The sequence below is a fragment of the Dasypus novemcinctus genome, chromosome 13 (assembly GCF_030445035.2).
Source record: "Dasypus novemcinctus isolate mDasNov1 chromosome 13, mDasNov1.1.hap2, whole genome shotgun sequence".
Taxonomy (NCBI): Eukaryota; Metazoa; Chordata; class Mammalia; order Cingulata; family Dasypodidae; genus Dasypus; species Dasypus novemcinctus.
In genome coordinates this window covers 86,569,224-86,584,380 of record NC_080685.1, presented here as the reverse complement: position 1 = coordinate 86,584,380, position 15,157 = coordinate 86,569,224, and the positions used below count along the sequence as shown (strand labels likewise).

Here is a 15,157-nt window from a genome sequence, read left to right as displayed (position 1 = left end):
GTTTACCCCTTGTTTCCTTAAAAGCTGGTGAAGCTGAGGCCTGAAGGCTTGGGAGGCATCCACCCAGGGAAGGGGCCAAGTGTGCAGAACAGCCAGTGCAAGGCCTGGAGGGAGGTGAGAGGGCGAGGCTTGGTGCAGGTGGTACAGCCCTAGCCGCCAGGTGATGGGCAGGGCCTGGGAATGCGAGCGAGCGGAGGCTCACCGGAGCTGAGCAGGAGCCAGATCTGGCTGGGAATTAAAGTGTTAACCAGTTAGAGGCAGCCAGCAGGGTGTGGCAAGATTTTTTTTTTTAAGCACGAGGGCCCTGGTTGAAGCGTGGAGAATGGATTAAGGCACAGCAAGACTAGAAGCTGGGAGCCTGGCTCTTAAGATGTTGCAGACACTTGGGTATGACATGGTGGGGCCAGAATAGGGTGGAGGCAGTGGGGACAGAGAAGAGTGGAGAGTCTGGAGAGCTGTTTAGGGGGCAGCGCTGGCAGCGCTGGCAGAGCTTCGTGAGGGTCTGGATTGCAGATGGTGAGCAGTGCTGGCGCGGGTGGTGGAGGCGGAGGGGGAGGACTCCAGGACGACATTGTCCAGGGTTCTGGCCCGGGAAACCGGCGGGGTCACCTGAGATTAGGGCGCCTGAGGGGGGAGGTAGCTGGGCTGAGAGGCAAGAGGCAATGAGTTATTTTCAGGAAGTTTTCTATACATAGGTTTTGTGCTGAGAGTTTTAAGTATGTGATTGGAAGGAGAAAGATGGAAATACTGAGATAAATGTTCTGCTTTTTAAGTTAATATAAAGCTCTTCCCATGTTATTACGGACTCTTCGTAAACATTCTTTTTTAAAATAAGGGGCAAGTTGTGAACAAATATGCAAACCTTTGGAGAAGAGCATCAGCTACACTGCTGAAGAGGGTTTGCCGGGCTCTACGTGCGCAGGATCAGGTGAGTCTGTCCGTCCTCAGCATCTCCTGGGAGAGGTCTCTTCTCAGCGCAGCGCGGGACGCGGAACATAGAGAGGGCTCCCCCGAGAATCGGCACCCGCCAGGCTGGGGCCTCAGGTCTCCCCGCTGATAGCCTACCAAAGGAGCAAGGGACCCCAAGGGCAGTCTTGACCTCCAAGGGGTGGGGGTGGGGTGGGAGAAGTGGGGGAAGAGCTGCCAAGAGCAGTGACTACAGGGAAGTGGACTTGGCCCAGTGGTTAGGGCGTCCACCTGCCACATGGGAGTTCCAAGATTCAAACCCAGGGCTTCCTGACTTGTGTGATGAACTGGCCTATGTGCAGTGCTGATGCCCTGCCACGCAGGGGTGTCCCCCGCATACGGGAGCCCCACATGCAAGGAGTGTGCCCCATAAGGAGAGCCACCTAGCGCGAAAGAAAGTGCAGCCTGCCCAGGAATGGTGCTGCACACACGGAGAGCTGACACAGCAAGATGGCGCAACAAAAAGAAACACAGATTCCTGGTGCCGCTGATAAGGATAGAAGCAGTCACAGAGAACACACAGTGAATGGACACAGAGAGCAGACAATTGGGTGGGGGGGGGGGGAGGAGAGAGAGAAAAAAAAATATATATATAAAAGAAAAGGGGGCTAGAGAAAACCTTTCCCAACACAGCCAGGAGAACAAAGGAGGCTGTGACCTTTGAAAGTATTTCATGGTCTCAAAAGCCAAATACAAATGTAAAGGATTATCTTTATTATCCCCATTCAAAACCATCAATTTTTAAAATGAATGGAGTTTTTCCTAGCACGCATTTGTGAGACAACAGGGGCAGACATTTTACCACTTCCCCTTTTGCACCTTTTGAACCGTCCAGAAATAAATTTTAATGTTTAGAAATTTAGAAAAATTTAAGTCTATGTAAACTGTTGTCTTATTCATTTACTCATTAACAGTAGTGATTGAGAAACAAGTTGGATCACCAGCATTTTGTGGCCTGTCCGGAAAGAAGCAATAAAAAGGCAGTGACTGCATCTCACAGTGACTTTATTCATTTACTCATTTGAAAAGTGTGATGCCCACTCCCAGAGTAAAGTTAAATTAGTGATCACATACTGAGTTAAAATGAATTGAACCAGAGCAGCATGGGAGGGGGAAAGTACGTGATACGGAATCTATAGGACTTAGATTTGAGTTGAGGTAAACTTTTTCGAGCTTCGGTTTTCTCACCTTTAACACCGTGTAAGCTCAACCGAGAACCTCTGGTGGCCCGCACACGCTGTACAAGTCTGTTGAATTGGAGAAATACCAACTTTCACTATGCCTCAACTGGAATGCTTTTGACTACAAACAACAGAAAAACCTGACTTCACTGGCTGAGGTAGAGACCTATTTTTCTCACATAATAAGATGTCTTTGGAGATAAACAGTCCGGGGCTGGGTTAAGGGTGGTCCTGGCCAGGATCGCCCAGGACTGTCCCCATTTTAGCGTCAAAGTCCTGCATCTCGGAAACCCCTCAGTCCCAGGCAAGCCAGGATGTTATGCAGCCTTGCAACCCTGGCCTCAGTGACGCCACGAGCAACTGTGGTGCTTTCCTCTGGACTTTCTTTTTCACTTGGCCTTGCCGAGCGTTGCTTGTTGCCTTGTGGTTGCAAGATGGATATTGCACCTCCTGGCAAAGGCTTTCTCTTAGAAAGGTTTGCCTCTTATTCTGGAAAGAAAGCTCTTCTCAAAGACTTCCACTTTGGCCTGAACTGTTACTGCAAGAGTAACTGGGAAATTGGATACTTGTTTTCCAAGCACGGGTAGAAGAAGGCAAGGCGGGGATGTTGCGAGTGGCTTTTGGATGGCTAGTCACAGTGTCTGCTATACCCCCTCACTCTTTTACTTTTTTGAATAGCTTTATAAAATGCAGAAATCCAGTTACAACGATACATTCTACAAGAAGGACACACAAAAAATATTCACTTGTGCCTAAGATAATATGCTAAATAAATGTTTTTGGTCAAAGTATTTAAAGTAAATTTCCTTGTAAACCTAAGATAGGACTTGATCACTGGAAGTGTACCGGTTGTACTGAAAACTCTACTTAGAGAGAATTTCAGGAATGGTTTCATTTTTTAAAAATAATGAACTTTATCTTTAGAGCAGTTCTAGGTTTACAGAAAAATTGGGCAGAATTATAGCGGTCCCATACCCTCCCCCACCCCCACCCATCATTTCCCCTGTGAGTAACATCTTGCCTCAGTGTGGTACATTTGTTTACAGCTGATGAACCAATATTGGTACATTATTAGTAACAAAAGCCCACAGTTTACCTCAGGGTTCACTCTTCGGGTTGTTCAGTCTTCGGGTTTTGACAAGCACTTAATGTCATGTATCTTCCATTACGGTGTCATATAGCCCCTCACTCTTGATGACAACCCACCAGTGTGCCGAATGCCGGCTCGGTGACAGGCATGTGCGAGGCTCTGCAAAGGGCAGAAAGCCGAATAAGACACAGCAACCCGCAACCCAAGCAAGCTCACAGGCTGCTTAGGGTGGTGACGTAGGACAGAGTTGCGTCGGTCGGAAGGCAGCCAGGAGGGAGTGGGAGGTGCCCGGCTGGCTACCCTTCCCCAAGACCCAGTTGGGAACGACAGGGCTGGCAGGTTAGCCAGGGAACGATGAACAAGATGTACTTTCTAAGGAAGGATAAACCCAAAGATTTGGGGGACAGGACTTGGCAACAAGAGCGCTCCAGGAAGAAGAGCCAGGAGGGTACGAGAGGAAGGAATGTGTGAGGGCAAGCACCTCAGCTTTGAAAATGTCTCACCCTTTTGTGCCTCAGGCTGTTGCCATGGCACTGGGGAGCCATTTTGAATAAAAACAGTGTGTGGGGAGGTCTGAGCGGTGCTGGAGCACACCCAGCAAACGCTGGAAGAACTCCTTGTGGAGACAAGTCACCTCAGGTAGAGGAGATTCCAAACAAACTTACAGACCAAACCTGTCAAGAAAGAGAAGATCCATATGCCCTTGTCCGAGGATCCCTTCAGGGCTCAGGACCAGGGCCTCATGCCCCTTTCCCCACCCTTTTTGGCCTCCCCGCTTCCCTGCCCTGCCTCCCTTGCTTGTTCCACCTCCAGCCCCTGAGCCGGGCCGGGCAGAGCGCCCACAGCCTCGGTTGCACCCAGGGCTGGTGCCGGGTGCCCGCTGCTGGGGACCAGCACAGGCTTCTGGGCGAGCCACAGCACAGCTACACGACCCCCTGTGTGGGCCTGGGTCACGACACAACTCCTGCCTTAATCCCCTCTCCTGCTGCTCCAGAGCCGTGGACCCGGACCTGTGGTTGTCCTCCACACGCTGTACAGGAACTGCTCGAAGCCTCGTGAAATAAGCCAGGGCGGGGAGAGTTATCCCCACGTGGCGGATGAGGAAGGCAGGCGACCTGCCCCGGACGGCCCAGCCACTGAGCGGTAGAGGTGGGATTCAAACCTGGGTTGGAGCCTCAGTCCCTGCTTTCTCCACTGTTCTGCATCATTTCTCTAAAACGTAGCCAAGCTCTCCCCAGGCTGCTTGCCCAGCAAGCCTGTCTCTGCCAGATCCCCGGCCCTGGCTGGCTGTCTCTGGCAGATAGTCCTGAAGCCTGGGACTGTGCTGAAACATTGTTTATTCCTACACTCAACAACTCTTTACAGAGCCACTGTGCTGGGCCAGTGTGGTGTTTTCTGGCTGTCTGAACTTGCCAAGAGCTGGGCCTTGGCCTTCAACCTCCTAGGGCCATTGCTATGTCCAGGGACACAGAGAGTGGCCGGTGGCATAGCCAGACCCCCTTCTGTCTCTGGCCTTGCTTCTTGACCTTTCCTGCCAGGCCCATGTGCAGGTAGGACAACTCAGCTAGTCACTGTTTTTCAGCAAGAGAAGACATTCTTTTTTTTTTTTTTTTTGAGGTACCAGGACCTCGTATGTGGCAAGCCAGTGCTCGAACCACATCTGCTCCCCATTTGATTCTTTTTTTTCCCCCCTAAAGATTTATTTATTTATTTATTTATTTATTTATTTATTTATTTATTTATTTCTCTCCCCTTCCCCCCCACCCAGGTGGTCTGTTCTCTGTGTCTATTTGCTGCATCTTCTTTGTCTGCTACTGTTGTTGTCAGTGGCACGGGAATCTGTGTTTCTTTTTGTTGGGTCATCTTGTGTCAGCAATCCATGTGTTTGGCACCATTCCTGGGCAGGCTGCACTTTCTTTCGCGCTGGGTGGCTCTCCCTGCGCGTGCTGCACTTTCTTTCGTGCTGGGCGCTGGGTGGCTCTCCCTGCGCGTGGGGCTTTCGTGCTGGGTGCTGGGTGGCTCTCCCTGCGAGTGGGGCTCCCCTACGCGGGGGACACCCCTGCGTGGCAGGGCACTCCTGCGTGGCAGGGCACTCCTTGCGCGCATCAGCACTGCGCATGGGCCAGCTCCACACGGGTCAAGGAGGCCTGGGGTTTGAACCGCGGACCTCCCATGTGGTAGACGGATGCCCTAACCACTGGGCCAAGTCTGCCGCCCCCATTTGATACTTGATGAAAGTGGAGGTTTGCTTTCTCCACTGGGGGTGGGAAAAAGGCCTCCAGTGTGAGCACTGTGGGGCAGGCACAGGGTCTGGCTCCTCTCTGGGCCATCTGCTCCCAGGAGAGTAAGGTGGAGGGGCAGGAAACTGAGACGTGGAGAGGAAGATGACTAACCTAAGCTCGTACAACATTATTGCTTTTTTCCTGTTTGTGTAAGTAATACATGTTCACCGTAGAAAACTGGAAAGTACCCAAAGTTTAAAGAAAAACATAAAAGTACTCTGTGATCTTCTTACCCAGAGATGATAACCACTGCTCACATTCTGTGCATTTATCTCTAGGGTTTTTTTTTTTCTTTCATGTTACGTATTTTTTTTCCTGTAATTCTATTTTGTTGCTTTCTTTTATCACTTAATATTATATAGTTCCCATTTCCCCCTTGACACCAAATGTTTTAAATGACTGCCAACATGCCATCATATGAGTTTGTCCTGATTTATTTGACCAGTCCTCCATTCTTGGATATTCAAGTTGTTTTCTCCCCACTCCAACCCTCATTTTGCCCCCTATAAACAATACTGAGATGGACATCTTTGGATCTACATGTTTTTACTTAACTAGTTCTGCACATATCTGATTATTTCCCTGGGTTGAACTCTGAGGGGCACGCGTTGACAGACCGCCGTGCTCTTGGCATGGTCCCTGCCAGGAAAGAGGAGAGGCGGGCATGGCCAACGCCAGGCCTCCTGAGCGGAGGAGCTGGGGGATGCCAACGGGGGAGAAGCTGAGCCGGGCGTGGCCCCCCAAAGCATCACTTAACCGCAGTTTTTCTTTCAATGACCCCCGTTTTATTATTCAGAACTCTTTGGTTCTGAATCCTCTGAAAGAAGCTGAAGCAAACAAGAAGGATTTGGTATGAGAATGCTGGGGCAGGAACGTGGCAGTGTTCAGAACGGGCCTGGGGAGAGCACTGTCAGGGCCTCCTCTCCTCTCCTCCCCTCCCCTCCCCTCCCCTCTTCTCCCTTCCCCTCCCCTCCTCGTTCCTGCGGTGCGGTGCTCCTTGAACTTGAGCGCGCGTCAGAGTCCCCGGAGGGCTCACCAAAACAGCAATGGCAGGTGCCCTTCCAGGATTTCTGACTCATCGGCCTAGGATGGGAGCTGGGAATTTGCATAGCTAACCGTTTCCAGGCAATTTATTGAGGCTGTGGGTTCAGGGACCACACTTTGAGAACCACTGCTGGAGTCACGAGGGGCAGCCACTAGCCCACCCTGGTTTCCGAGGGAATCCCACCCACCCGTCACAATCCTGCCCGGCAGCTCCAAAGCCTGGACACCTCCTGCCACAAAGGGAGGCCACACCTGCACCCCTGGAAGATTAGGCCCAAGCAGGGAATGAGGCACTAACGCTGTTCCCCGAGGTCCCTTCCTTCTTTCCGCTCTGGCCTGGTGTCTGCCTGCTGAGTGCTGGTTACGGAGCGTCTCCCTTCCTGGGACACTTGCATAGAAGGCTCCTCCACTCCAGGGCACCCATCGGAGCAAGGATGGCTGAGGCAGTCTGCATGGCCAGAGCCCTCTCCAGGGTGTGGCCAGCAGTGGAGAAGGGCCAGCCCCGGGTACTGGTCACCATCGCCCTGCTGGACGGTGCTTCTAAGAGGCAGCCAACGCGGGAGAGCTTACTGTCCACTGTGAGGCCAGAGAGGAGCTCACGCTCCAGTGAAAACAAGAAGGGAATCCAGGCAAGTCCATGAGAGGCCCTGAAGACCATGAAAGAGGAGCCAGCCCTGACTGCTCTACCTGGGCCAGGCACTAAGTGCCTTGTGTTGATCATATAAAATGCAGAGATGGGAACTAGTACCCCATGATACAGATGGGGAAACTGAGGCAAAGAGAGGCCAGGGTATTTGCTGCAGGGCACTCAAGCTACTCTCTATAGCGGTTCTGGGGAGAAACCAAAAAGGGGGAAGAAGAGGAAAGAGCACACATGTCAAGTTTTCACACCCTGAGGCGGGACGTAACCCCCGTTTTGGAGCTGAGGAGACCTAAGCTGAGTGAAGCATCTCCCCCAGGTCTCGAGGCTGGTGAGTGCTGCCCCAGGTCTTTCTGACCTCCAAAGTCCAAGCTCCTTCCTCTCTATCACTGCACTCCTAGGAGAGACTGACCACAACCAGAGGAACGGGCAGGCTCCAGAGAAGGTGGCATCCACTATGGAGCAAGGGCTCAAGGTCGAGACGGGAGGGAGAGCAGGCCACGCTGTGGGCCTGCCCCGGCAGGGCCTTGGGTCTGGACAGTGCCCGGCCTGTGGGGCCACAGAGGAAGGCTGTGAAATAACGGCGCATTCCTTTAACAGAGTATCAACTAGCCAATAAGGAATCACATCTGAATATTTAACTTGGGAAAATGAGCACAAAATAGATATTTATTAATGACTCAAGATATAAGACTGTATATACGCTACGATTCAATTCAGAATATGTATATAGAAAACTGCCTGGAAGAAAATACACCGTATTGTTGAGTGGATTTTTCAGGACAATGAGCTTTGAATGACTTTTATTTTCTTATTTTTTTTTTACTTTTCAGTATTCTCTGTATAGTTAGACACAAAGATCTTGTGTTACTTTTACAGCCAGAGAAAGAAACCTTATTTGTTTACAAAGATGTGTGCGCAAAGCTTCTTTCCTGACGCCATCACAGGGAAAGGGTGAAATTCTCCTTATCTCTTTCTCACCCTCCTCCCCTCCTGCCTTTCCTTTTTCACAAGTTGATTTTCCAAGAATGTCCATCTGTCAGCTCTCGATGTTTAATTCATCTGGTCAAAAACCATTTTGTGGGGTGGGCGGGGGCTGCTGAGAGAGATGGCATTCAATGGGATCTGCTTTGAAGACCTCAGGGAGGGCTCTAATTTAGCCATGACTGGAACACACACATAAAAGCCCGAGTTTTCTCACAGCTTTTCTCATCTAACCAAAATCCCCAGCAGACTTTTGAGCACACACCCCTTTAAGGCTCATCTTGCCACCTCTACCTCACAGTGCCCTTGACCCATTGCCTGTGCAGAAAGCAAACTCTTAAGCTTAAGGCGAAGTTTCTGTATCTTCACAAGCTTTTAAAAACCAAATCAACCTGGAACTTAGCAATATGTAATGATAAATAAATTGACTCCATTTTTCTTTTTATGATTTCATTTTCATACATTTCTACTTGTATTCAGAGAAGTTTAGCACAGATGCTAAAGTGTTATGAAAATAATTTCTGGCACTAAGTAAAAAGAAATCACATACAAACATTGGCCACCAATACCAAAATGTTTCAATTACAAATCTAGCCACTGATTTGGTTTAAAAAAGAATTTGAACCTCTCCTGGCCCCAGATTTGTAAAAGGCCACTCTTCATCCCCCTCTATAATTTTTAAAAGGTCTTGGGTTCCGTTTTCAAAATAAACTCTATGTTTTTAAGGGTGACACATACCAAGTAACCGGAAACTGGCTTGGGCTTAGAAAAACTCCCAGTTCTCATAAACGTGTTATCACTAGTTTCAGGAGATATATACTATTGATTGGCTCAGATCGGCTTGTGACCCAGCGGTGGTATTAGACATTGGCTGTAAAGCATCTCCTCATGAATATTTCATTGGCTTGAGTGTCTGAAGAGCTGGGCAGCCATCTCCCCGAGTGCTCGCTCTCCCTGCTCCGTGTCTCAGGGCTGATGATGCTACTCTGCAGAGCCACGTTACTGGATCAGAGCCATTAGCTTCACAGTCTGATTTTCTGAGTCAAATCCAATTTCTTTTCCAGGTGCTGCGGCTTACGAGCAGTCATGTGCTTTTCGTTTTGCGATGGCGTCATGGGATTACTAGAAGATGTAGTCAACTGAGGTCATTTCCCATTAACTGCACTCTTCATGATACTAAGACAATGTGTCACTCTGTGCTTGCACCATCCCCGGCTTTTCCAGTAGAATGAGTGCTTTCAGCAGCTGAAGTAAAAGCTGGCAAAAAGGCAAACTCTTGAGAAGTACTGGGTCGGGCACTTTCAAATACCTTAGCTCATGACTATTTTAACCCCAAGAAAGGGACATTATTCCCTCTTTTATACTGATGGGAACCAAGCATTTGGGAGACTCAGTCATCTTTTCAAGCTCACCCTGAAGTTTGATACAAATTTGGACTCCAGTGGCTGAAGGAAACCCCAAAGCAGCATCCTTTTAAAAGAAAAAGTTTCCTCAGAACAAACCTGTCCTCTGCCACATCTCCATTTTCTAGATCCATGAAGAATTCAAATTCTCATGGCTAGAATGGGGCTTCAAGACTATTAACATTTGTGTCCAGGTGAAACCAGGTGAAAATAAACCCCATGCTCCAATCTTGGGGAGAAAAGAAATATCAAGTTCTGTGGAATGGGAAGGTGTCAGGTCAGTGGGTCGGGTGAAGGGTTAAAAGCTTAATTGAGTGTGTGAACAAGTCTTCTCATGTGTGTCCTTCTCCCTGGCTCTGCTTCTATTGGCAAAACACAGAGAACCTGTGGAAAACCTGTTCACACACAGCCAGCGACAGCTCCTAGCTTCTACGCTGTGGTTGACTATCACCAAACTGTTCGTACACTCAAAGAAAAAGAAAAAGAAGGAAAGGAATCAGGAAGTGCCACGTTGTAAAAGAAAGCAAGGATTCTTCCAGGCTTTTGTATCTGCTGAGGGAATCTAGAGTCTACCTGGAAACAGTGGTAAATTTGAACAAAGTGTGTCATTCATCTCCTTTGCAGCAACCTGCCTACCTGAGCCATGAGCCCGTAAATGCCAAAAACAACTATGCCAAAAGAGATCTTTCTTTGTGTCTACCTCCAGGGTGCTTCTCGCCATAGCTCAACAGTACCATTTGTTCCTGAGGCTTTGATATAAACTGTTAGGTAAGATGGAAGAGTAGGAACAAGCAAGAGCTAACTAGTTCCTTGTCCAGCAGACCTGACAAGGTGGATATGGTGAGATGCCTCAGAGGAGTAGGTGGTTGTGCTGCTAACTATTGTGCCTTTTCCCATAGCTGCCCCTTGGTTAAAACTTTCACATGACCCCAGAGAATTTCCAAAAGTTCGTTACCCGAGTTAGAGTAGATGGTAATGGACTGTGGCTCCTGCCCTGGGGTGGTCACGTTTTCCAGACAGCGCTGCTGGGACCTCCATTTCATGGACGTTGAAGCCTCGATGGATGCCAGAATCCTTTGCTTCTCTTTGATGAATATCTTATAACAACATCACAGTTTCCAGGCTCTTGGAAATTTGTTGGAAATTTCTATTTATCGGTAAAGTTTTAGTCAGGAATGATGTATGAAGTATTGCATTAAACGCTAGGATAGTCCTTCTGGAACATCATAGAGAAAAGGAGCTCTAGTTAGTCTCTAGATCACCACCTAGAACTGCAGTTCTAGATTTCTGTGTGCCTTGTCTCTGCTTGCCCTTGCTTATCCTGAGGAAATAACAGCTTTTTGTAGGACATTGTACAGCCGCTTCCCTATAACCATGCTCTCTGTAAGGTTCCGAAGGCTCATTTACCTTCCATCATTAGCCTTTTCTGATTGAACTAAACAAGCTAATGGCACCCTCCCCCACCCAAGAGAGTTCGGGAGTCAAGGCCTCAGCCCTTAAAGCCTTTCAAACTCGGACGGGGTCTCAGAGGTCACTTATTCTCACTTCAACACTAAAAATGAAATGGCTCTTCAGAAAAGGGTTTGATACCAAGAGGTATTAAGGAAGATAAAGGTCTACAGGCAGTTTGAAGTCTTCTTTTTATCTTGTGATGATGTGGGCTAAACGGCAGGAGAGGATCTTGGAATCACATGGGTGTTTTGAGGTGCACTGTCCATGGTCTCATGACACAAGATGACAGGGCAGCCGGGAAAGCTGTTTCCATCCGCCTTGCAGTTTGTGGGTGAAAGAGTGGGTTGATTCTGATGACAGTGTAAGCTCTTCCTTCCTCCTATTCCAAAAAGGTGAATGGAGCAGCATTGCCTGTTTGGAGTTGGCCTTTTGCTTGACTATCATGGGTTGTGGAAACTTATTTCATTTTTATTTGGGTGGAAAATATTTTTCTTAACCAGTGGTATGATCATGACAGAAAAGCATATTTCTGCTTCCACTCCAGAGAAATAGTGTGGGAAAAACAAAAATACTAACAGAACAGAAACTCTTTTCTTAAGACTTTAAAGAGGGTCAGTGAATGGCTTTCAGGATCACACTCTATAACATCATTAGCCCTTAAGCCCAAAGAATTCGTCCACATCCACTGCAATTGGGAGATTTCACTGGCTTACAGGAAGGCAGTCCTCATGATTGTGTTGTCTTCCAGTGTGTCCCACATTTTAAAAAAATCATACACCAAATGTTGATAGCAGTATTAGTCACAAAAGTCAAAAGGTAGATGCAACCCAAATGTCAATCAACAGATGATTGGATAAACAAAACGTGGTATATACATAGAAAGGAATATTATTAAGCTGTAAAAAGGAATGAAGTTCTGATACATGCAACAGCATGGATGAACCTTGGAAACATTATGCTGAGTGAAATAAGCCAGATGTAGAGGACAGGTATTGTATGATTCCACTCATATGAAATATCTGGAACAAGCAATTTATATAGACAGAAGGTAGATCAGAGGTTACCAGGGGTTGGAAGGAGGGAGAACTGAGCAGTTACTGCTTAACGGGTACAAAGTTTCAGATTAGGGGATGAAAAAGTTTTGATAATGGATGTTGTCCACAATAACACAACATCATGAATGTAATTAATGCTACTGAATTGTGTGCTTAAAAATGTTAAAACAGAAAATTTCGTGTTATATACTTTACCACAGTAATAAAACAAAAACAATTTTTAAAAAGTTGTATTAGTCAATGTTCTCTATGAAAACAGAATCAACAGGAGATATCTGTCAATAGTATGAGGTTTGTCAGAGTCTCTAACCTGACCATGGAGATGCACAAGTTCAGGTTCCACAGGCAGGCTGCAAACCAGGGGCTCTGATGAAAGCCCAGTGAAGGTCCTGGATGAATTTCCAGGAGATGTTGGCTGTCCAAAGACAAGCTGGGAAATTCTTTTTGAAATTCATTAATAATCTCAAACTGCCATAGTGGCCTTTCAAGAAGTGAAGTGTTAGAAGGGAACGGTGTCCCCAACGCAGCTGCCCCATCTGACCACTGCCCCTCCAACCACACCGCTTTAACGAGGGGCTCTGAACAGTGGGGTGTCAGGGCAGCTCGGCCAGCAGTGGGTTCTTCTAAGACTGAGCCTTCTCCTTTCTGTCACATGGCAAGACCAAAATTACCAAGTTCTCTCCTCTTCTGTGTCTATGGAGCTGTCTTTCTTCCTGTGCCTTCTGTGTGTCTTCTTGAGTGAGTGTCCATTTATAAAGCCCACCAATGGGGCAGGGACTTAAACTGAGTTACACCCTACTGACATGGTCAAATCAAAGCCCTAATTGTAACATACTTTAATCAAAGACATCTCAGCTGAATCTAATACAGTCAAAGGGGGTCACGCCCAGAGGAACAGACCAGTTTACAAACACAATCTCTCTTCAAAGTACTTTTTGACTTTCCCATACAGTACTTGCTGACTGTCGGTATCAAGCCAGTATTTAGCCTTAGATGGCATTTACCACCTGCTTTGGGCTGCATTCCCCAGCAACCTGACTACGGGCCTCACACCATCCACAGGTCCTCTTTTTTTTTTTTTTTAATTATTTATTTATTTTTTAAAATTACATTAAAAAAATATGAGGTCCCATTCAACCCCACTGCCCCCACCCCCCACTCCCCCCACAGCAACACTCTCTCCCATCATCATGACACATCCATTGCACCTGGTAAGTACATCTCTGAGCATCACTGCACCCCATAGTCAATGGTCCACATCATAGCCCACACTCTCCCACGTTCCATCCAGTGGGCCCTGGGGGGGATCTACAATGTTCCGTAATTGTCCGTGAAGCACCACCCAGGACAACTCCACGTCCCGAAAACGCCTCCACATCTCATCTCTTCCTCCCATTCCCCAAACCCAGCAGCCACCATGGCTACCCTTCCCACACCCATTCCACATTTTCTCTGTGGACATTGGATTTGGTTGTGTCCATTGCACATCTATGTCAAGTGGGGGCTTAGATTCCACATGGATACTGGATGCACTCCTCCTGCTTTCAGTTGTAGACACTCTAGGCTCCATGGTGTGGTGGTTGACCTTCTTCAACTCCATGTTAGCTGAGTGGGGTAAGTCCAATAAATCAAAGTGTAGGAGCTGAAGTCTGTTGAGGCTCTGGGCCTGGGTGTCATATTATCAGTCCAGAGATTCAAATCCCCTAAATATATCTTAAACCCCAGCACCAACTACAATTCCAATAAAGTAGCATGCAAGTCTTGTGAAAAGAGATCCCCTCTGAGTCCAATTCCATCACGCAGAAACACCAGCTCCAAAGAAGGGCCATCGGCCATGGCAGTGAACCCCATCTGCCATGACCATAGAACCCGTGGGTATCTTTATCCCTCAAAAGAACCAATACCTGGGGTTGTATCTACTTTATCTGTCTCTTAGACTCTGCTCAGTTGTGCATAAGGGCATTCCTTCTGACAACCTCCAGACTCTTTTTTAGAGACTCATAGCCTTATAATCTCATTTCTCCTTTCCATTTCCCCCTTACATTAGGTCAAACAGCATTTTGAAGTCATGTTATTATATGTAGACAGGGATATTCTGCTGATCCGTATTGAACCTTTAATTCAAGGTCATTTTCTAGTTGCATCTTCAGCTGGTATGTGGTAGTGATCCCTCGGTGCCAGGGAGGCTCATCCCCGGGTGTCATGTCCCATGCTGGGGGGAATGCACTGCATCTACATGCTGAGTTTGGCTGTAAGAGTGGCCACATTTGAGTAACATGAAGGCTGTCAGGAAGAAACTCCCAGGCACAGTACTACTCTAGGCCTTGTTCTTATTGCAGGTGTATAGGCTCAAAAGCATAGCCATTAGTATAAGGAGCCCACTGTTGGGCCCTCCTTCCTTCCTGGTTCTTGCCGTTGCACCTGGGGGACTGCCGCTGCTCCCCCAGGGTCCACGACAGTGACCCCCCGGCCAGGAGCCCAGTACCCCCCCAGCTGTTGTTTTTAATTGTTTCCACTATGAGTATATCTAGACATTACTATATACCCTGGGCATATGCCCTGTATAACTCCCTGTCAACCATATATATCCTGTCAATAACATCCTATATCAGTATTCCTCCACTGCCATTGTTGAACCACTATGTGATCCAAAACTTCCTGTAAAGTGAATACCAACATAATGTCAGCTTCACAAGAGTCTTAGATCACCGAAACTCATATATACAATATACGGTACTTCCCCAGATCCACCATAAAACCTTTTCCCTTCCACAGCGATAATCTTTTAACTTACTGATATCATATTTCCTGAAACTGATGTACAGATTCCGAAACAATAGCTTTCAAACAAGGTGACATCTGTGCTTATTATGTGGTCCATACTTTAGGTTGTACAGTTTTCTAAATTTTTTAGTTATCCTATGTTTTGCCTTACGGTTTACATTATTAGTCTGTCGTCCCCTATATGTTTTTGGTGTAATATTACATGTTTTATATTCATCCTCATGTACTCTCACAAAACTCCTCTCTTGCCCCCATATTTACCTTGGTTCCATCCAT

General features: G+C 47.5%; 1 long non-coding RNA gene across 1 annotated transcript; it reads left to right on the top strand.

Annotated features, from left to right (window-relative positions):
• Positions 1-307: 307 nt before the first annotated feature.
• Positions 308-2,495, top strand: LOC131273158 (uncharacterized). Its single transcript, XR_009180320.2, has 3 exons — positions 308-387; positions 836-928; positions 1,881-2,495. It is a non-coding gene; the product is annotated as an uncharacterized lncRNA (long non-coding RNA).
• The last annotated feature ends 12,662 nt before the right edge of the window (positions 2,496-15,157 follow it).